General features: G+C 42.8%; 1 protein-coding gene across 5 annotated transcripts in view; it reads left to right on the top strand.

Moving 5' to 3' along the window:
- Frmd5 (FERM domain containing 5) overlaps positions 1 to 23084 on the top strand; it is a 278946-nt gene that overhangs the window by 10129 nt on the left and 245733 nt on the right. The gene's annotated exons all lie outside the window — the stretch shown is intronic.

Below are 23084 nucleotides of genomic sequence, written 5' to 3'. Positions count from 1 at the left end.
CCACATTTGAGCATCTCTGTCCCTAAACCTGTGCCCACCAAAAATAGCTTCTGAAGATCACCAGGACATACTTCCCTAGATTCCCCAGGGAACCCCTCCCTGCCAACTCTTAAGTTGCCAGCCCAACCCAGGGTGCACTTTTAGTGCTGAGCACAGTGCCAGGCCACAGTTTTGGAGATGGGAACCTCCAAGAAAGGAGCGCCTGGCATTTGGGCAATCAGCATTGGGCAGATTGCCAATGCTAATAGGTTATTTTGCTCTGGAAAAAGAAGGGATCTTCTAAAGTCCGAGGCATGGGGGATAGCTGACAGTAAGAACACTCTTCTGTTGGAAAGATTAAGGGAGTTTGCCGAGAAGTGGTATTATGGGAGCCAAAAAATTTAGCAAAGGCCCTTAGGCCTAAGACTTGCAAAGACTGATAGTGGTCTATCAAAACAGCATGCCCCAGTGCACATGCAAATGTCTGGCTACTTCTGCTGAACTTGAACCCACACAGTCTGGCACTTCATAGTCATAGAATTGTCTGTTGTCACTAGGCTAGTGTAGAGCCCTTTCCCCCTTGTACCTGATCTGACTTACAAGTTTCTAATCTGGGCTCCTACCTCATCTTGAGGATACCTAAATGGAGGTGCTGCCTTCAGCATTCTCTGAGGGTTTCCAGTGCTCTAGGCAGATGCCATTAAAACTCATGTTTTGTTACACGTGAGCTAGGCAGATAAGAACATCGATCAGAATACTAGAGAGCAGAATTAATCAATTCACTGAAGGATGTCGTGTATTTCCAGGGATAATTTAGCAGGTGGAAGTACCCACCCAGCCTGCTTTCTTTCAGACTTTTCTCTCTAGAGATATCCAAACCCAAAAGTTAATGTGGATTGGAGTTCTGTAGGTCAGAAGGACTCAAGGGGCTGGCAAAGATGCCCAGAGTATTTCATGTAACATCGAGCCTGGCGTTTCACAGTACACAGTCTGTGCAACAGGCTAGACCACCAGCTCTTTGGGACGCTACTGAGAAGTTATTCTATGAAAAGAGTTTGGCTGCTGAGAGATAACTTCAAATTACGCTCAGCCTCAGATTCTAGTATGTGTGGACTATGTTGGGGAAAAAAAGTAGTTTGCTTAGTGTAACTGCAGAACTATGGCAGTGCCGGATTTTATAAGCAGCGGAGATGCCCTGGAAAGCTAACACTGTCTTTGCTTACCTTTTTATATGTACAAGTGTTTTATCTGGATCTATGTATGTGCACTGCCTGTGTGCCTGGTACCTGTGGAGGCCAGAAGAGAGCATTGGATCCCGTAGAACCGGAGTTACTGACAGTTGTGAGCCACCATGTGGGTGCTGGGAACGGAACCCACATCCTCTGCAAGATACCAAGTACTCTTAACTGCTGAACCATCTCTCCAGCCCCTGCTTAACTTTTTTTTTTTTGTTTTGTTTTGTTTTTTGTTTTTCGAGACAGGGTTTCTCTGTGTAGCTTTGCGCCTTTCCTGGAACTCACTTGGTAGCCCAGGCTGGCCTCGAACTCACAGAGATCCGCCTGGCTCTGCCTCCCGAGTGCTGGGCTGCTTAACTTTTTAATACATATGGGGTGATTTAGACAAGCTTGTTTAAATGAATAGCCATATAACAGAAATCACGTTTAGGAACTGTTTTCTAGTAATTTCTATGGTAAAGAAGACATTACTCATATTCTAATTTTAATATTGGCTACATTTGACAGTCTGATTATTTTTAAGAGACAGATATAATGATATACTGTCTTGCTGCAAATTAGATCTCCCAGCATGTCATTATAAAATACTATGGACTATTTTTATTAATAATATAACTTATATTAGATACCTTTACTTTGTGGTTGAAAGAGCGTGTCAAGAGAAGTAGGAAGACTATCTTTTCTTCCTCAAATTCCGTCCCCTCCCCCCTTGTGTTGAGGTCTAGCCAAGGGTTTTGTGCAAGCTGGGTCAGCAATTCCCCTCCGCGCTGTACTTGCGGATCCCACAGTCGTCTGTTCTGTAATTCTTTCGTGATGTGATGGTTTTTCTGCTCATCCCTTATCATTCTCTTTGCTTTATGCTAATTCGTACTTTCGGCCACTCGTTTGCTGTGACCTCTCTCATTTATTTGGTGCTGGAGATCCAGCCGAAGGCCTGGTTTATGCTAGCCTCATGCCCAGCAGACTATGCAACGACCTCGCTGCCATCTCTAATTTCAGACATAGGTTCGCCTTTGCTGATGTCAAGGCTTTACGTGTGTGCTTGTGCCTTCTTTTGCCGGAGGTGGGAGGAATTGAAAAGCAGTAAGCCTGGCGAGATGGCTCAGTGGGTAAAGGTGTTTGCCTCCAAAGCTGGTGGCCTCAATTTTATCCCTGGAACTAACGTGATAGGAAAGAACCAACTCCCCAAAGATGTCCTTTAACGTCCACACATGTGCCATGGTGCCCCCCAAATCCCCAATGTAGGTTAATATACAAAAAGGCAGAGCATGATATATGGTGATATGTGCCCTTAAAGTTCATTAGTAAACATAAAAGTCTTGCATATTTTAGTTAACTGGAACTTGAGACAGTAAGAATAGAAATCTGCCTCTAATAAAGTGACACACTGACGTTCCAATCTACAAACTTTTGGCTTTGGCTGGATTAGGTGTTAAGTGGAGAATTTTCTATTAACTTTTTTTTTTTCTTCTTTTCCAACATGACCCTGTGTCTCTTGTTGAATTCGAACTCAGGTCTGCGTGAGTTCACAGCTGTTCTCATGGCTTTCTGATAAAGTAAGCGGGGAGTTCAATAGTTTATGGTGAAGACTTGAGATCTGTGTTAAATGTGTGACTCTTAAGTGATTTTGAGACCCTGGGCAGGCAACCCGACCTCCAAGATGCAATGTGATTCCTCCTCTGCAGAAAAGAAGACTCAGATGGAAGGCCCCGCTGGTCTCTTTTAGTGCCAGCACGTTCTGCAGTTCGCAAGAGATTTGTTCATAGCCCAGTGGGTGTTTCTCTGTCTTTCCCTGATGAAGGATGCTGTGTAGAGCTGCCATTATTCTTAGAGTGAGATGTCAAAGGAAGAGCCTGGTGCCTCCCCTATCTGTGATCTGATCTTAGTTTTGCAGGACACAAGATAACATTTTAATCTCCTGTCTAATGCAAGTTACATTTTGGGGGTTTGACTCATGTTAGTTAAAAATCCTAAGAGCTCTTTTAAAAATTAATGCAGAATCTGAATTGGTTATATTTGGATTAATGACTACTGATTTCTGCTACCAGAGGCCATGATTTTAGCATCAAAGGTGTTGGACAAATAAATTAGAAAGTTGTTTGGATTTCAAATGGTTTTGAGGGGTAGTCTTGCAGGTTGTATAATGTTCTCAGAAGCAGTCCCTTTGCATAGCAGTGGTTTAGTAACTATGTATCCATGAGACCGAAGGTCTTTCTCTCTGAACAGCATATCAGTGAACATTGAGAAGTCTGTAGCTCTTTCCTTTCCATTTTATTATAAAAAAACTCTTATTCTAACATTAATCAGGTATGACTTAAATGTGTTTGTGCTTTTTTACAAACAGGTTAATTTTTCTGTTTCTTTTCCTTTTTTAAAAAAGGTCTAGACAGGCTGGTGAGATGACTCAGTGGATAAAAAGCCCTGCCTCAAAGGTACGAGGACCTGAGTTCGAGCCCCATAAAGGTGGAACCAGTGTAAAGGTGGAAGCAGAGAAAGTTGCCATCTGGTTTCCAAATACATGCCATGGCATATACATTACTACACACACACACACACACACACACACACACACACACACACAGAGAGAGAGAGAGAGAGAGAGAGAGAGAGAGAGAGAGAGAGAGAGAGAGAGAGAGAGAGGATAAGTAAAAGAAAAATATTACTAAGGTCTACACAGGGGACATGATCTGTTTGGTTTAACTAGGTGACTAGGTTTGGGAGTTTCTTAGGACTTATTTGTCAATACAGTTTCCCCCTTAAATTAGTGAACTTAGCTAGATTACTTACATTTTATGTTGACTTTTACTAGTTTATCTTTTACAAGGAGATTGTTTTCTTTTTTTTAACTAATTAGTTTTTTTAAAAAAATTTTGTGAGCATTGGTGTTTTGCCTGCATTTATGTCTGTCTGAGGGTGTTGGATCCTCTACAACAGGAGTTACAGACAATTGTGAGCTGCCATGTGGGTGCTGAGAATAGAACCCAGGTCCTCTGGAAGAGCAGTCAGTGCTCTTAACCGGGGAGCCATCTCTCCAGACCAGGAGATTGTTTTCTAACTTTGATTTTAAATCTCAAAGGAGAGGTTTCTGACCTGGCCCTCACAGTTATGTTAGTAACTGTGTCATAGGTAATGTTTGCCTCTTCCCTCCCTTCATTCTGTGACCCGTTCTCACTCTAGTTCAGGGTATCCTGGAATTCACCAGGTAGCCCATGTTGGCCGTGAACTCATGGTGATTCTCCTGTCTTATCCTCAGTACTGGAACTGCAGACATAGGCATCCCGTCATTGGCAACCTTACAGTCTCCCCACTGCTGTGACTTCTTGGTTTGTTGTTCAGTACTGGGGATTGAAGCTAGGGTACTCCGCAGGTCATGCAAGTGCTCTACCACTGAGCTGCAGACTTGCTCCTCATGATGACATGCAGAGGAGACGGTCCGGGTCTGCTGTAGAACCTGGTGAGAAGGAGTTCTGGACTGCTCTAAAGGTAGTTGTTCTTTTGCTTTCAAGCTTCCCAATACTGTTTGGTTGTTGTTGTTTTCACCTCGATAGTGTAAATAAAATGTCACATTTTTGCTCGGTGGCAGGAGAATACTTGAGTCCAGGCTACCCTGGACTATATATACCCAGTATAACCTTGTCTGGGAAAAAAAGTCAGTTTTTTTGGGGGGGTTGGTGGGGGAAGATATACATTTACTTAGAATAAAATTTGTACCCTTTTCAGATTTATACTTGTCAGAATTCTGACTATGAACACATGTAGCAATTGTGTGGTTTCCTGGGCTCCCGTGAGGTCTGTCTTTTCCTCCTTTTCCAGTATCTGGCAACTGTGATTCTGATTTATCTCCTTAGAGTTTTGCCTTTTCTATAGTGTCATAATTGTGGTTATGAAGTATGAGTCTGGTTTCTTGCATTTGGCATAATGCTTTTTTTTTTTTTAACAGTTTGTATCCCATAAAGTTATTGTTTAAGGCCTCCCAAGTGCTGGGATTAAAGGTGTGCACCACCACCGCCCAGCGCATAGTATTTTTGAGGTTTATTCACATAGTCATTTTTTCCTTTGAGGTAGGCTCTTGTTATATAGCCCAGGCTGGCCTCAAACTTGTAATCTTTCTACTTCAGCCCCTGGAGTGCCAGGATGATGGCCATATTTCACAGTGCTTGGCTTAGTACTTTATTATTTTTTTGTTGTTTAATAATTTTTCATTGTATGAATGTACCACATCTTATTTAGTCAGTTATCAGTTGTTAGACTTTTGGGATGTTTCTACATTTTTTGACTATTATGGATAATACTACCTAAATGTTCAGAATATTTTTTACTTTCCTTGGGGTCCATACCTAGGAGTAGTATTGTTGGATCATTTGCTAACTGTTTAGCTTTCTTTTTCTTAAAAAATTGTTTTTCATTGATCAATTGATAATTTTGTGTGTGTGTGTGTGTGTGTGTGTGTGTGTGTGCTGTGCCCACGTGTGCACATGTATGGAGGTAAGAAGACAAGTGACCGGAGTCCGTTCTCTCCTTCCATCTCTGGGTTCTGGAAATTAAACGCAGGCTATCAAGTTTGCTTGCAATAGCCTTTACCCCATGAGCTACCTCAGCAGTCCCTCTCTTTTTTCTTAAGATAATATTGCCATTTAGTCCTGACTGACTTCACGGTCAGTATGCAGTGCAGGACAGTCTTGAATTCACGGATTCTGCTTTAGTTTCCTGAGTGCTGGGATTACAGGCATGTGCTACCATGCCTGGCATGTGTTTAGTATTTTGAGGAACAGTGAAGTGGTTTTCACAGTATGTGCCTGAGGGTTCCAGTCTCTTCTGCTGAGTATTCACTCTTGTGTGTACTTTTGACTAAGGCATTCTAATGTATGACGTGCTATTTCATTGTGCTTTTCATTTGCATTTCCTTGACAACTAAATGTTCAGAATATTTTTTAATCCCTTTATATTTACTTTGGGAAGAACTACATATTAAAATCTTTTGCTACTTTATGTGTATATGTTATGTATGCATTTTTTATGGTACTGGGGATTGAGCCTAGTACCATGCTTGTGCATGCTAAGCAAGTGCTCTACCACTGAGGTATATCCTCAGCTCTTTTTACTGTTTGTTTAGAGACAAGATCTTACTAAGTTGCTCAGGCTAGCCTTGAATTCACTTTCTATCTCAGATAAGCCTTGAATTTGTGTTGTGTGATATTTTGATCACATTCTGACAATAAAGCTTGCTTGGAGTCAGAGGGCAGAGTTAGACTAGCTAACCAAAATTAACCATAGAGGTCATGGATTGAGGACAGATAGGAGACAGGTAGTAGTAAGGCAGAGCTGAGAGAGGATCTCAGGCCCTTTGGATTGAGGAATGGAAGAGAGAGTAAGTGACTGGTGGTTTCTCTGCTTCTCTGATCATTCAGGATCTTACCCCGATATCTGACTCCCAATTTTTTACTGATAAAGAATAATTAGATAAATGCATCAAATTTGGGATTCCCCTGCCTTAGTCTCCTAGTAGCTGGAATTACAGGCATGTGCCCTCTGGCCTGGCATGCACATTTTAAATTGGATTATTGTCTTCTCATTGAGTTAGAATTCACTATGTATTCTGGATATAATATCTTTATCTGATACTTTAAAGTATTGTCTTTTGTTCTGTGGACTATCTTTACATTTTTCAATGATTTTATTTTATTTATGTGTATGTATGTGTGTTTGTGTGTGGGGCTATGTGCACATGAGTGCAGTTGTGTGTGGAGGCCAGAAGATGGCATCACATATCCTTGAGCTGGTGTTAACAGGTGGTTGTGAACTAATGTAGGTGTTGGGAACTGAGATAGTGGTCTAGATATTTTTGCATGAGGATATATGGAAAACTCATACTTATGAGTTTAAAAAGCCACTCTTTCTTCCATTGAATTGTCTTGGTCCATTTTCCTGAAGATCAACTGATCATAATTATATGGACTCATTTCTGACTCTTAGTGTTTTTCCATTCATCTTTCTACCTTCATTCTAGTACCACATTCCTTGATTAACTTAGCTTTTCAGGAAGTGTGAATTCACTAACTTTGCTCTCTTTTTAAAAAAGATTGTGTGTGTGTGTGTGTGTGTGTGTGTGTGTGTGTGTGTGTGTGTGTGTCTGTCTGTCTGTCTATCTATCTGTATGTGAATATGTGCATGTGTGAGTGCATGTGTCTATGGAGTCCAGAAGGGGGCACCAGATCTTCTGGAACTGAAGTTACAGACAGTTGTGTGTTGTCTGACCTGAGTGCTGGGAACTGAACTCAGGTCCTCTGCAAGAGCGGAATGGGCCATCTCCCAGGCTTCCTAGCTTTGTTCTTTAAAAAATGTATTTTTATTTATGTGCATGTGTGTCTGTGTAAGTAAATGCCATATGGGTGCCTGTAGATCTGAGAAGATGATGTCTGCTATCTTGGAGTTGGAGTTACAGGCAGTTGTGATCTGCCTGTGTGGGTGCTGGGAACTGAATTTAGGTCCTCTGGAAGAGCAGGAAGTACTCTTAACCATTGATCCATCTCCCCAGCTCCTAACTTTGTTCATTTTTAAGATTGTTGGGGTTAGTTTTGCTATGTTGCATTTCCATATGAATTGTAGGGGCTCAGATGCCGCTAGGTGGTCAATGCTTGCCTAGCATGCCTAAGGCCCTGTTTGATTCCCTAGGGTCAGAGAGTGGGGGAGGGGTGGAGGAGGCAGAGGAGACATTGCATTGCCCCCAGCCCTGAGGCCTGGAATTGACTCAGCGCTCCTTGCTCTTGATGTGGTGTTTTGTGTCACGTGCAGCTTTATTTAGTTGGTTACTGAACAATGATATTGAAAAGCCCACTGATTAATATTTGTTATAATCAGAAATATTAAAAGTTTCCTTGATGGTAAAAGGTAGTAATAGAAACTAAGCCATCTTTCATGCTCTGAAGAGTGAGGGTTGTCTTTCCATAGGAAACCAATTTCTCGTACACAGCCTTCCAGAAGGACTGTACTGGGAATGTGGCACGGCTTGTGAGAGGTTATAAATGACAGTGCGTTAGGAAAGCAGGTGAGGGAACAAGCAAGGGTTTGCTGTGGGGAAACAGACATACATTTTGTGATCCGTTTTGACAAACACCGGCCGTGGCCTGTCAGTGCGGAAAGGGTAAAATTGAATTCATTAACTGTCATCATAATGGTTAAAGTAAGTTATTTTTTTTGTAAGAAGAAGTGGATTTGCAATCTTTACTGGGGTTTTTCAGTTCTGCACTGATGACTCTGAGGTTGGCTGGAGGGCTGAGGGGTGAGCCATGCATGCTTAGACTGAGCGGGTTTTATTAGCTGCCTGTGGTGGTTTCAGTAGTTTTATGTTATAATGGTATAGGGAGAAGACCATCCCCTTTGTATTTAGAAAACTTGAAGTCAGTCTTGGGTTTGTTTCGTATCACCTGTACCACCTGAGTGAGAATGAAGTGTCAGAACTTGGGTGCCCTTTATGTACGGGTTTCCCCCAAAGTAAGAAGAGATAATAGGTATATCTCCCTAACCTCCTTCAAAGAGTTGGATGAAGTTGAAGGCAGAGAGACACAGAGAGACAGAGAGACAGAGAGACAGGAGCAGGGGTGAGGGCGGGAGGAGATGTGATAGCGTTTTGTAAATTTTTAAAAACTTAAAATAACATTTTAAATGTTATTCGGTAAAGTATTAGTCTTTTAAATTATTTTTCTTTTAACATGTTTTTATATTTCATATATGTGTATGATGCATTTGATCGTTTTCTCCTCCCTTACTCCTGCTCTTCCCCTGCCCAGGCTTCTTCCCAACAAGTCCACCTCCTGCTGTCCTCCTAAAATGAGATTTATTTATCGTTATTTGCCTAGGTACACCACGTGCCTTCGTGAGTCCGTGTGCACAGTGTGTGTGCAGGCGCCTGAAGAGCAGAGCCTAGAGGCATTGTGTTTCCTGGAGCTGGAGTTAGGGTCCATTGTGAGCCATAGGATGCAAGTGCTGTGACCCAAATCTGGGTCATCTGCAAGATCAACAAGAACTCTCAACCACTGAGCCACACCTTTGTGTGTGTGTGTGTGTGTGTGTGTGTGTGTGTGTGTGTGTGTGTGTGTGACCCACTGAGTTTAATTAGGGTTGCTTGTGTGATCCCCCTCCCCCGACCTGCAGCAGCCGTTAACTTCCAGTTGCTCTTCAGTGAGGGGTGGGCCCTCACAAGGCCCTCCCCCAGCAGTGATCTCCTTAACCATAATCTTTGAACTGGGCTGTGTCCTGAGAAGGGAGCTCCTTATGTGCCTCACAATTCCAGGGTAGAGTCCATCGAGGCAGGCAAGTCCCAGTGACAGGAGGCAGAAGCAGCCGGTCACATCGCCTCCACAGTCAAGAGCAGAGAGCAGTCAATGCGTGTAGGCCTGTTGGCTTGGTTCCTTTCTCCTACAGTTGCGGGCCCCTGGCCTAGGGGATGGTGTCATCCACAGTGGCCTGGGCCCTCCTCCCACGTCACTTGTTACTCCACACCATCCCCAAGACGCGCGCCCGAGGTCAAGCTAATGTAGCAGTTAAGACTCTTCCCAGGCCATTCTAGGTTGTGTCAAGTTGACAGGTCAACATGAGCCACCACACTCATCTCTTGGCTGTAATTTCTTTGTAGTCTTTTGGCATCTGTCCCGCAACTCTACTTACTTGGGAAAACTTTGCTCTGATCCGGGTCCCCCTCCTCTTCTGACACTTTGTTATTTTTGTCCAACCCCGCCCCCCTCCCCCCCAAAAAAAGAAAAAAAAAGATATGTGTCCTTGAGATGTCTCCGATGGAAAAGATAGTAGGCTGGTTTAATTTTGTATAGATGTTTAGTTTAACAAGCACGGCGGAGGCACTAAACCTATAAGTAGCACATAGATTTCTTCAGCCTTGAATCTCCCTTTTCCTGTTTTCTCACAGCCTCTTCTCTTAGCTTCTTGCTCCTTTAAGATGTGTTTGAAATCTACTCCTCTTCTGCCTTGTCCAGACTCACTTGTTGGTCTGGAATAGATTTCACGATACCTTATCACTGCATGCTTCGCGGGTAGGAATGGCCGGGTCACACGCTTCAACTCCTGCAGTTCTGACAAGAAGAGATTTCACTTGCTGATCCTTCTCCTCAGTCTAGCCTGGAGGAAAGCCCTCAGTCCTCAGCAGCTGCAACACTGGAGGCAGCTTTCTCCTCGCTGGGGAAGTGGAGTAGCTTCCGTTCCGATCCCTGGGCTGATAGGGTACCACTTCGAGTGTAACTCCTTTTCTTGACTGTTGAGGGAAAACTTGTTTCTTTTTTTTTTAACCCGAGGGTTTTCAAAGTCCTTCTGAGTGGTCACTGTCCATATTACCAATTTCTTCTCTCTTCCTCCCTTGCTTTTTGCTTTTCTGTTTTTTGAGACAGGATCTTACTATGTAGTTGCTGGCCGGCCTGGAACGTGTTATGTAGATCAGATTATACTCACAGAGATCCACCTGTCTCTGAGATGAAAGGCATGCACCACTACATCCAGCCTTTTCAACTTCTTTTAAATATATTCATTAATTTGTTCTTTTATTTATTCATGTATATGTGTGTCTGTGTGAATGTATGGGCATGTGTGAATGGGTATGCTTGCTCTTTCATGCAGAGGACACAAGAGGGTGTCAGGTGTCCTCTGCTATCACTTTCCACCTACTTCTTTGAGTCTGGGACCTCCCTGAACCCAAGGCTTGTGTCTCAGCCACACTGGAATCCAGCAAGACCCAGTGATCCTCTGTCCCTGGCTTACTAGGACTAGGGTTCCAGACCTCTGCTGGGATGCTTGGCTTCTTACGTGGGGTCTGAACTCCAGTCTTCAGGCTTGCCAAGTCAATGCTCTTCACTACTGAGCTCTCTCTCCAGCCCCTCAACTTCTTTTTATTCAAATTTATTTTAAAACTAAAATTATATATTTTGAGTAGTACGGAAATGAATGTGTGTTTTGGAGAGTAATTCTATCTAGCATAAAATATCACTGCATTCTTAGGAGATTTATTTAGCTTTTTGTTGTTGTTGTATCTGCCTTCATTGTTTGGAGCAATATTTGAAAAACAGCATGTCCCATTTTTTGAAATTACAGAGTACTTTTCAAAAAGTCATTGAATTTAATTCTAAATTAAAGTAAAGGAAATAGAAATTCTGATGTGTTAGTAATTTACTTATAAACAGTTTTGAGGTATATGTCTTATTTTAGAAACAGATTGTGTAGCTAAATAAAAATGATGCACAATGATACTGCATTAAAAGCTTGAATGTAATCTGAACGTTCCTCTCCAGTAGGGACACAGCAGCCCTCCTGAGGGTGGGAAATGGAGCCTAGCATGGGGAAGGCAATGGTGTTTGTGCCAGCTGAGTTATGCATTGGCATTTGAAAATTTTCAAAAGATTTTATTTTATTTGTGATTATAGGGAGGAAGGGCACACTGTACTGCTGGTATGGAGGTCACAGGACAACTTTATGGAGTCACTCCTCGCCTTCCGCCTTCATGAGGATTCTGGGGATTGAACCTGGGTCTTTAGGCTTGCCCAGCAAGTGTTTGTGTTCACTGAGCCATTTCACTGGCCCTGGAATTCAAATTTTTGCATGCATAGATTTTAATGATTCACATCCAAGGGAAAATCATGTCTTTACTTAAAAAATATCATCTGTGTTATAAAGATACTAGAGGGAAAGCATTCTCGGTGTATGTTATTGTATGCTTCCTATTACACCGAAAATAAAAAATCCCAAGTTCTAAGTACAGCCGTGAAATAATAACCCAAAGCCCATAATGTATATGAATACTCAGTAGACCAGAGAGACTCATTACCAGTGAACTGGGTAATCTGATCAGTTGGATGGATGATTTGATTGGAAATAGAATGGCTTCCCTAGAATACCACCTGGACTTGATTATGACAGCAGTTATAATTTGTCTCTTATTCCTCAGGCTTCTTTTCTCCCTCTGAAAACTCTACCCAGGGCCTCAAACGTGCTCAGCAAGTGTTCCACACCTAAATTACCTCCCTCACCCCCACTAGTGTATTTTAATAATATGTTCATTAAGTCATATTCTAAACTTCCTGTCATCCTAATAACAGTGTATTTTCTATTTAGAATACTGTTGCATAAAAAATGTGGACCAACATAGACTTTAAGCAGTTTTCTCTGCTCAGCATTCTTGGATTTCTTTTGGGCCTTCAAAATGTTGGCTTATGTATACATGTCTTGTCACTAAGTAATAATTGTTTTAGGTTTGTGGGTTTGTGTGTGTATCTTTTGTTTTTATGTTTTTTGAGACAGGGTCTCACTATGTTCCCTGTCCTGGAGCTCGCTATGTAGATCAGGCTGACCTTGAACTCACAAATCCACCTGCCTCTGTCTCCTAAGACATGTACCACCATGCGCAGCATGTATATACATTTTTAAATGTAGCAAAAGGAATAGACTATGTGAAAGTATGGTGAGCTAGAGTAATATAGGTCTATCTTCTAGATGACTTTCTAAAAAGTTATTGTAAGTAGAAGTATTTTAAATGATACGTTTATAAAAGTATATCATTTAAAATAAAAAATAATAGAAAACTAAAGAAATACATAGCTCAATCTAGAGTTTCCAAGTTTATAGGGATTAGATGTTTGTGGACTAGTTGACAAAAGCCAATGGCTTACCTAGGAAGCCAAAGCTCCATCAATACAATATAGACTTTATGAACAATAATATAATTGTATGTTTCAAAATAACAAGAATGTAGATGTTCTTACCGTACAAAGATATGGTAAGTGCTTCAGATGATGGACTTGCCAGTTACTGATTTGATCATTATACTGTGTATTTATGTGTCATACTATCATACTGCAACACATAATCAAAAAATTTTTAAAGTGGCTATCAAACACTAGAAACTTGACTTTCTTTGTCTGCGTGAGGCTCCTGGCTTAGAAATGTGTGGGGCCTGCTAACAGGAAACTAATACTAAGTATAGGTAAGCTCACAACTGTACTCAATGGGGAAACATCTTGGGAAAAGGGGATTTCATTCTGTGTACATAGTAGTATGTGAAACATTGACTGTATTTTTAAAATTTTTATTTTATGTGTCGGGCTGTTTGGCCCGCTTGTATGTCAGTGCCTCACGTGCCTGCCTCTTACCTGGAAGCCAGAAGAGGGTGTCGATCCCCTGGATCTGGAGTCACAGGTGGTTGTGTGCCATCCTGCGGGTGCTGGGAATTGAACTCAAGTCCTCTAGAAGAGCAGTCAGTACTCTCAACCCCTGAGCCATCGATCTCTCCAGCCTCCACCGAAAGGAGATTTAAGCGACCAACCAGGTACTTAACAGCAGCAACAACAAAACAAGAGACAGACAACACCCAAACCCGTGGAAAGCGTACCAGCGAACCCTATATTTGACAGAAAAACTTGAAAAGTTGTGTTTAAGATCCAGGCATGGTGGATCACTACTGGAATCCCAGCACTCTGGGAGGCTGAGTTTTGAGGCCAGCTTGGGCTACATTGTGAGTTTGAAGCAAGCCTGGGCTATGTCTTAAACAAACAAACAAAAACAAACAAACAAAGAAAACATGTCACATTTGAGAATCAAATGGGTGGAATAGGGTGGTTCTGCCTGTAATCCCAGATTTGCAAGAGGCTGAGGCAGGAAGATTGCAAGTTCAGCACCTGTCTGGGCTGGAGTTCAAGGCCAGCTGGCGGTTCCCTGAGGCCCTGTGTAAAAATAGTAAAGGTTGGAGATGTAGCTCCGTCATAGTAGAGCCCAGGGTCCCAGTGCCCCAGACTGGGGGCGGGGGGATTCCCCTCAACAATTTATGAACTGATATCATCTCACTTCTGGAGACAAAAGGGCTTATAAAGCTCAGCACACAAGACAGTATTCAAAGACTGAATATTATATTCATTATATTGAGTAGATATTTAAAAATTGAAGGTGACAATAATTGTCTTTGTCTAGATATGTTCAAACAAGGGAAGTACTTTTTTTTTCCTCTGATATTGAAAGGAATTTTAGTAGTACAGTATTCAAACATGGAAGTCATTATGGTTTTATCACAATTTTAAAAAATTACATTCAGATAGCTTAACAGAGTTTGGGATTCTCAGAAATTATATATAAATAGGTACCATAGCTGAAGCTAAAATCTTCGTTTTTTTGTCTGTGTCATATTGGAACTCCCGTTTTCTAATGAGAGACGAAACAGGGCCCCCAGGAGTCTACACTGTTGGGTAAATATGAAGTCTGCTCAAGCAGGCTTCAGCAACCACTGGCGTTTCCAGGGAAAGAGGAGTGCTCTGCATGCTTGGCTTTTTCCAAAGGGTCCTGTGCTCTCTCCTGTGTTTCTCCCTCCTGTTTCCCAACCCCATTATGGAATTTCTCTTCTCTCCACTTTTCCACTCTCCCCTTTTCACTGGTGATTTTGCATCTCACCCCCGACCCTGGGATTTTTTTTTCTTCTTTTTTATTTTTATTTTTTTTGGTTTTTTGAGACAGAGTTTCTCTGTATAGTTTTGGAGCCTGTCCTGGAACTCCCTCTGTAGACCAGGCTGGCCTCGAACTCACAGAGATCCACCTGCCTCTGCCTCCTGCGTGCTGGGATTAAAGGCATGTGCCACTACCACCTGGCTTTTCTTCTTCTTTAAAAAGCTGTTCTCAAGGTACTTTTTGGAATACCAGTTCCAAAGGACTCATTTGGTTGAGGCTAAACCTCAGTTAAGATCAGGAAGAATCTGGGGTCTGCTCTATGTTTTCCTGGTGGAAGACAAAGGGTATGACCTGCAGGGTTACATGTTAGGTGAAAGGTGATCAGAGCCTTTCAGGAAGCCAGGAATAGATGAGGGAGGGGAAGAGAGCAAACCCAAGTGTGGTGCACAAGCCAGATACGTGCGATTTATTCCGTTATTACATTTACCAGCTTCTACAGAGTAAGGCTCACAGTGGGCCTGTGATTTCTCTTGTGAAATCCTTGAGGCCAGTGCTTACTGTGAGCACATGGGAGAGCACGGATAGCCAGATCTGAAGTAGTAATCGATGGGGAGGAGTAGTAGCCTTGGTGATCCTGAAATGATATTGATCAAGAACAACAGGGAGAGAAGAAATGTTTGAAGTAGAGGAGACCAGGAGTTGCAGGACAGCCTTTGGGTGGGATATCGGTTAGCCCACTCAGCAGACTTCCTGGAAAGTCTGACAAGCTCAATCCTCAACATTACTCCAAGAAAATTATTAAAAATAGGAGAAAATAGTTTTTATATGAGCACATTCAATAAAACATTATAATAGTTAAAAAAATTGAACATGTATGAAACAGAATGCTTAAGTAAGTATGAGGTATCAAATGATAGAATACACAAGTATAAAAAGCAGCTAATTCAAAAGATACTTTTAGGGGCTGCAGAGATGGCTCTGTGGTTAAAGAGCACTGGCTATTCTTTCAGAGGACCCAGGTTCGATCCTCATCACCCACATGACAGCTCACAACCATTTGTAACTCCAGTGCCAGGGGATCCTATGCCCTCTTCTGGCCTCTGCAGGCACCAGGCACATACATACACGCAGGGAAAATACACACATAAAATAAATCTAAGCAAAACAAACACACCCAAAACATGCTCTAAGGTTAAAAAATAAACCGTATGTTAAAAGATCATGTACAACTGTATTAGCAAATTGTCCTGTCAGAAGGTCACATGAGAAAGTCCCTAGCATGCCATGTTGACATGTGCTGGGCTAACTGGGTGTGGTAAGTTTAAGGAGGATGTTCAAGGAAACTGATCTGATCTGATGGGGGGGTAGATACTGTCTGGATGGGAGTGAAGGAAAGGCATGGGGGGATAGCCTGAGTTGCAAGGAACTGGGTCGGGGCATGAGCTTCCAGAAGCCTGGGCAGCCTGTCTCTCTGCTGCTTGCCCTGCTTTCTTGAGAGCCCGCAGAGCTGCCTGGAAGTGCAGGAACGTGGAGCTCAACCTTGCAAGACTTCTCTTGCTGGGCAGATACTGTCTGCTAACTTTTAATCTGGTTCCTAGCAGCAGAAGGCCGGACTCTTGGGCGGTAATGAGCAGTAGCAGTGCGCACTTCCGAGGTGGTGGGAGAAGCGGGGACGGGGGACGGGGGACGGGGGATAGGGGATTGGGGGGGGGAGCAGAGAGGCTCGCAGACAGCAGCTGTTTACCTTTGCTCAAGACCCCGCTGGAGCTTTTCTCCAGCCCGCCTCTCTCCCTTCTTTCATATGTGGTGAAGAATGAGTGAGGGCTTGGATATTTTGCTTCCTCTGGGCTTAGTTAGCAGTCTAACAAATGGTAGTATGTCCAGATCTTCAGCACAGCTTTGATAGTCTCCTGAGGATGGTGAATAATTGATAGAACCTAGAGCTGTTATCAACTTGATATCAGTGGGAGGGAAATTTGATAGGAAGTGATCGAAAGAAACAATATAATGAATCTGTCAGATTCATTATGTTAGGACCACAATCATTACTTATTCAGTGTCCTTTAAAAAGTATCATCTTGAGCCGGGCGGTGGTGGCGCATGCCTTTAATCCCAGCACTTGGGAGGCAGAGGCAGGCGGATCTTTGTGAGTTCGAGGCCAGCCTGGTCTACAGAGCGAGATCCAGGAACAGCGCAAAGCTACACAGAGAAACCCTGTCTCGAAAAACAAAACAAAACAACAACAACAAAAAAAGTATCATCTTGAGTGCTGACCGCTTTGCTCCAGGGTACACAGAAAAGGCCCACAGACCTGTTTCTTGCCTTTGAGGTGTTTATGGTCTGTTGGAGAGGTAGCTGAACTGAGGAGCTTGCTCACCATTTTCCTGAAATCCTGAGAGTCAAGCTTAATATAAAAAGCTTTTGAAGATGGGGAGTTGGGGCCTTCCGTTGGTATCTTAAGACAGAGAGATAATTAACTTCTTAGCCTGAAGGTAGGAAAAAAACATAAGGCTAGAGGAAATAACAAACCCAAAATCGGCACTCTAATAAAAAGAAAGCTAGCTGAGATTCGGAAATCAAGTGTTAGGCAGAGCAATGTAAATATAAAGACAAATGTTGAGAAGGGAGGAGGAGGAGGGATATGTCTATTATGTGGACACTGATTTATAGTTAGGAGTATAGCTAAGAGACTGGTGTGAGTTGCCCAGCAGGGTGACCGTAATAATGAAAATAGACTGTACTTGTAAAAAAAAAAAAGAATTTTGAATCATTTTACTGTCAAGAAATTATAAATGTTTCAGTAGATAGATTTGCTTAACCTGTTTTCTTAGGTTATATTTTATTGATTATTTGGGAATCTCACATCATGCACCCCATCAGGATCACCTCCCAGTCTTCCCATGTCTGCGTCCCCCTCCTCTATGACCTCCCTATCCAAAAAGAGGTAATGCCATTTGTGTTGTCCCTATATTCACTGGAGCATAGTCAAATTCCTAGTGGCCAGGCCTCCAAGGGAGGAGGAGTCTTTCTCTGATTGCATCCCCACCATGCGGTGGTTGGAATGGGGTGGGACTAGCTCTCCCACGCCCACTCTACCACCTGCACCTTGGTGCTGTGGCCCGGTGAGGGGCGGACCAGTTCTCCTGCGCTCATGGATATTAACATGGCTTCAGGCATGAGTCCCAAACTCATATCATCATTGGCTTTGATGATAACAGGTCATAGACATCAACATGGCCATCAGCAGTTGAAAGAACCATGAGCTTCAACATGGTCTCAGGTGGTTACACATGTTACTCACATCAGCATGGCTCTCTGAGGCAACAAGCCTGAGGACATTACATAGACTACATATGTCCACATGGATATCAGGCTTCATCATGGTCTGGGGCAGCAGCATGGACCAATGATACCAACATGGCCTCCTGTGGTATTGCAGACCAGGGTGGTACTTTGAGGGGCTTCAATCCAGAAAGTGAACCTTTCCTCATCTCCAGCCTCCAATGTTGCCCAGAACCAGGGGGATCCTGTGGCCAGGCAGCAAGTTCAGGGGCTGTGTTGTTTGTTTTTTGCTTTTTTGGAGGCCTGACACCCAGCTCCCAAATAAATCACTCACATGGAGGGTTATTCTTAATTATAAATGTCTGGCCTTAGCTTGGCTTGTTTCTTTCCAGCTTTTTTTTTTTTTAACTTAAATTATCCCGTCTATCTTTTTTCTCTGGACTTTTTCTGTTCTCTTACTTCTGTAAATCTTACTCTTACTCTGTGGCTTGCTGTGTAGCTGGGTGGCTAGCCCTTGATGTCCTCCTCCTTCTCTGGCTCCTTCTTTTCTACCTGTCCCAGATTTCTCCTTCTATTTATTCTTTCTGCCTGCCAGCCTGGCCTATCCTTTCTTCTGCCTTGCTATTGGCCGTTCAATTTATTAGACCATCAGGTGTTTTACACAGGCACAGTAACACAGCTTCACAGAGTTAAACAAATATAAACAAAAGTAGCACACCTTAAAATAATATTCTACAACAGGTCTGAGTCTGCATCTGCATAAGCTCCAGGCTGTTGTACACCATCCTACCAACCCTACTGGGCAGTAAAAGCATGTAGACCTTAGCCCTCCCTCTCCAGTTCTGACTCCCTAACTCACGCACCACTCCATTTTTCTATCTTTCCCATCTCTCCATCACATATTTGTTCTTTGTAGTGGCATGCCCCAGCTTCTGGCTGCCCAGGACCATGGGCCCAGCCAGCGCTTGCTTGGGTGGCTTCAGCTCAACTCATTTTTAAACATCGTAGAGTGCACTCATTTGTCAAAGCATCACATGTACCCCATAAGTAATTTTCATATGTCAATCAAAAATTAATTTAAGAATTTCGGGCTTACCTCACTATCATGTATGGGGCCCTGGGTTCAGTCCCTGGCACTGAAAATAATTAAATAAAAAAATATAAAGGGGGCTACAGCGATGGCTCAGTAGTTGAGAACACTTGCTGTTTTTCCAGAGGATGTGAATTTGAGTCTCAGCACCCATGTAAGGTGACATACAACTGCTTCTAACTACAGCTCCAGGAGGTCAGATGCTCTCTTCTGGCCTCCATGGGTACCTGCACGCGTCTCTTTCTTTTTTCTCTGTCTGTCTGTCTGTCTGTCTGTTTTTCTCTCTCTCTCACACACACATAATGAATCTCTAAAAAGGTATAAAAATAAATAATTAAGTATAACAATGTAAAATGCTAGGAAAAAGAAATATTAAAATACTAGGATTTTGTTGTTTTTTGTTTTTGTTTTTGTTTTTGTTTTTGTTTTGAGATAAGGTCTCATTACCTATCTCTGGCTCGCCTGAAATTCACCATGTAGACTAGGCTGGCCTCCAACTCACAGAGATCCACCTGCCTCTGTCTCCCAAGTGCTGGGATTAAAGGTGTGCACCACCACCACCCCTCGGTAATTTTTTTTATATATACCAACTATGACATCTCCCATCTCTTTATTTTATTTTATTATTTTAATTTTTTTTATTTTTGTAGGCATTAGAAGAAGAAAGGAAGAGGGAATCTGAGGTTTATAATCCTTTAAGGAAATGTCTCTCCTTAAAACCCCTTGGGAGGAATGCAGACCATCAGACTGATAAAGGTGACCGACAGTTCACATACAAGTGGAGAAAGAAGTCACTCGGCTGAACCCAATTCCTGTGAAAATAATTTTAGTGGGTTGTTCTTGGTAGGAGGGAATGGTGATGGTGGAGTAAGAGGCTGTTTTGGAACTTAGAACATTTAGATAAATGGAGACAGGGAGATGAGGCCGGTCCCATTACTGATGGAAGCAGAAGTTGGTTGCCATACACCACTCCCTGAGTTCCCGGGAATTACCACAGTAGCAGTGCATTCAAATCAGTTATTAATTATGCATCGCTCATCACATTAGTGATTACCATGGCACTGTGGGGGCACAAGAGATTAAATGCATCTGCCAAAAGTGAGCCATGTGCTCTCTGTCAACAGGAGCATAACTGGTCTCTCCTTGAGTTTGCTGTAGATGTAGACGAAGAGGCCCCGTCTACCTGTCTCTTGCTGTTCTTTCCAGCCAGATGGCCCTCACCTCTCTCCCTCAGTTTAGTTCAGCCACCTTCTTCTTGTCATTCTTGTCACTTGTTATTTCTTTCAGAAGCCTTCTGAATTTTCGTCATCCTGAGCCAAGTATTCCCAGTGTGTCTGACTTGTCCCTCTGAGTAGAACACACAGTTAATAGAGATGGTAACTTGATATTTACCCACCAAACTGAAAGCCTGTTCATGGGCACAGGTGAGGAATTCTTCACATATATCTGTTACTAATTTAAGGAAAGAGCAGTGAGCATCCATGGATATAACATAGCACAGTTGATCCTGCTGCCCAGAGAGTGTGGTTCATTCTTAGGAGATGCATCTAACCTTTTGTGCCACCACAGTGATAGTTAATCAGTTACTTGCCTCTTCTATGTGGCGTGCTTGGCTTGATAAAATTAATATATCCCCAACCAGTGAGTAATATATTTTCTTCCTATAAAATCAGGACAGGTAATTTTGCTGTAATTCATTTGGCTATGGCCGGAGTTTTACAAGGATTCAAATGAAATATATAGGTGTCACCACGAAAATGTGATTATTTTGTGATGATGGACTTAATGCTTAAAATTAGCTTGAAGCTAATGGTATATGTCTGTAATCCTAGCCCTTGGGGAGCGGAGGAAAGAAGGATCCAAGTTTGAGATCATCCCAGACTACACTGAAAGATCCTGTCTCAGAAAAAAAAATCCTGCATTATTGTTGGGGTAATTCTCAAGGACTCAGTAGGGTGTTTTATGGCAACCAATCTACTTGTCCCATTCATCTAAATGTTCCAAGTTGCCAAACAGCCTGCCTGAATTCTACCAAATACTTCTCAAACTGTTTCACAGTACAGAAAGGGAAGGAACCCTATTAAACTCATTCCATGAAGCCAGTATTACTCGGATACCAAAACCAGATAACAAAAAGAGAATATTAAAAACCTATTAAAAACTTATTTCTCTGATGACCATAGTTGTAGAAATTCTCAACAAAATAGTTGCAAACTGAATTCAAAAACACATCATATATATACCATAATCAAGTTGCTTTTCATCCCAGGGATGCAACATGAGTTCAATATATGCAAATCAGCAAATGTAGTATACCATATGAGTAGTCTTAAGGACAGAAATTGCATGATCATCTCAAAAGATGGCATTTGACAGTGTTCCAAAAGTCCTTGCTAGAGAAGTCTATCAGTCTACCAAAGCCTCTCCTTTTCTTAGTGATTGGAAGTGTTGGATTTTTTCCAAGATGGAAAATATGTCTTTCTCCTTGGATCTGTTCTTTCTTTTGGGGGCCCTGAAGTAGCACTGAGTCAGCAGACCCACTCAAGAAATCACCTGTTTGCTGCTGAGCTTTGTCCTCTATCCACAAGGTGTCAAACTTGGCAGGTCAGAGCAGAAACCACATACTTTTGATATCAGGGAGTAGCACTCTCATGAACCCTGAGAGGCATCTCGGGCTCTTCCCGTCCCTCACAGTCAAGCTCTGTTCTAACTTGGTCTCTGTTGCTGTGATAATCACCATGACCAAAGGCAAATTGATGAGGAAAGGATTTATTTTGGCTTACTGGTTACAGCTCACCACCAAGGGAGGCCAATCCAGGAACTCAAGTGTGGAAGCAGGGACTGAAGCAGAGACCATGGAGCACTGCTTCTTGGCTTTCTCCTCCCGGCTTGCTCAGCTGCCTGCCTAGGGATGACCCTGCCCACAGTGGGCTGGGCCAGCCTACATCAATTAGCAGTTAAGAAAATGCCCCACAGACATGGCCACAGGCCAGTCTAACCAAGGTGATTCTTTGGCTGAGGTTCCCTCTTCCCAGGTGACTGTAGGTTTGTTATTGAGTTGACCGCTGATACTAATGATGACAGGCTCCTTTGTTCTTGTTATCTTAGAACTCTGTTCGTTCTTCCCATTGGCACTCCCTCTCAGAATTCAGATCTTCAGCTCTCATCTGGAGCATATTAACACTCAGCTAATCACTCCTGCACCTTCCAGGCTTTCTTCCCTGTGGCTTATCTTCCACAGTCCTTGAACATGGAACGCAGATCCCTTTATTGTCTAGCTTGAGGCGTTTCAGTCCCTCTTCTTGCTATTCAGTCTTTTTCATAGATATCCTAGTGATGTTTTCACACTCATAGACATCTGTATGTGTGTGTGGTCATATATATATATATAAACAATCAAACTTACCATCTAAATGGCATAATTTAGCGCTATTAAATAAAAAGTAAGCATTGCTGCTGTATTTCCAGAACATTCTTTTTTTTTTTTTTTTTTTTTGGTTTTTCGAGACAGGGTTTCTCTGTGTAGCTTTGCGCCTTTCCTGGAACTCACTTGGTAGCCCAGGCTGGCCTCGAACTCACAGAGATCCGCCTGGCTCTGCCTCCCGAGTGCTGGGATTAAAGGCGTGCGCCGCCGCCGCCGCCGCCGCCGCCGCCGCCACCACCACCACCACCGCCCGGCCTCCAGAACATTCTTATGATCACAGGCAGGACATCCATGTCTTTGACTCCTGTGTGGAATGCTCTGCCCCTCCACTCCCATCCCTACAGATTTGATTCTGATACTTGTTTGCGAAGCCATCCCTCATCTTTGCAGATTTGAGTTAGATGTATCCCTTTGTATCCTCCCATGCCGGTCTAGACTCACTCCTGTCCAAAACAGTGTGACTGTAGGTTGTTGGGGCTCTGTCTTCCTGTGGACTTTGGGGTTGTTGAATGAAGAGTCTGATTTCATCTTTTATCTCTGCATCTTTATCTTCCAGCACTGTGAGTAAATGATTAGACCCAACTTCCTATCAGCTATGCAAATGAACACTTGCTCACATGCTAGCCTCGAATGAAAAATCAGGTAGCAG

The sequence above is a fragment of the Peromyscus californicus genome, unplaced genomic scaffold (genome assembly GCF_007827085.1).
Source record: "Peromyscus californicus insignis strain IS unplaced genomic scaffold, ASM782708v3 Scaffold_7__1_contigs__length_154581171, whole genome shotgun sequence".
NCBI lineage: Eukaryota > Metazoa > Chordata > Mammalia > Rodentia > Cricetidae > Peromyscus > Peromyscus californicus.
Note: the sequence above shows the minus strand (reverse complement) of the source record. Positions and strands in the feature narration are given on the sequence as shown.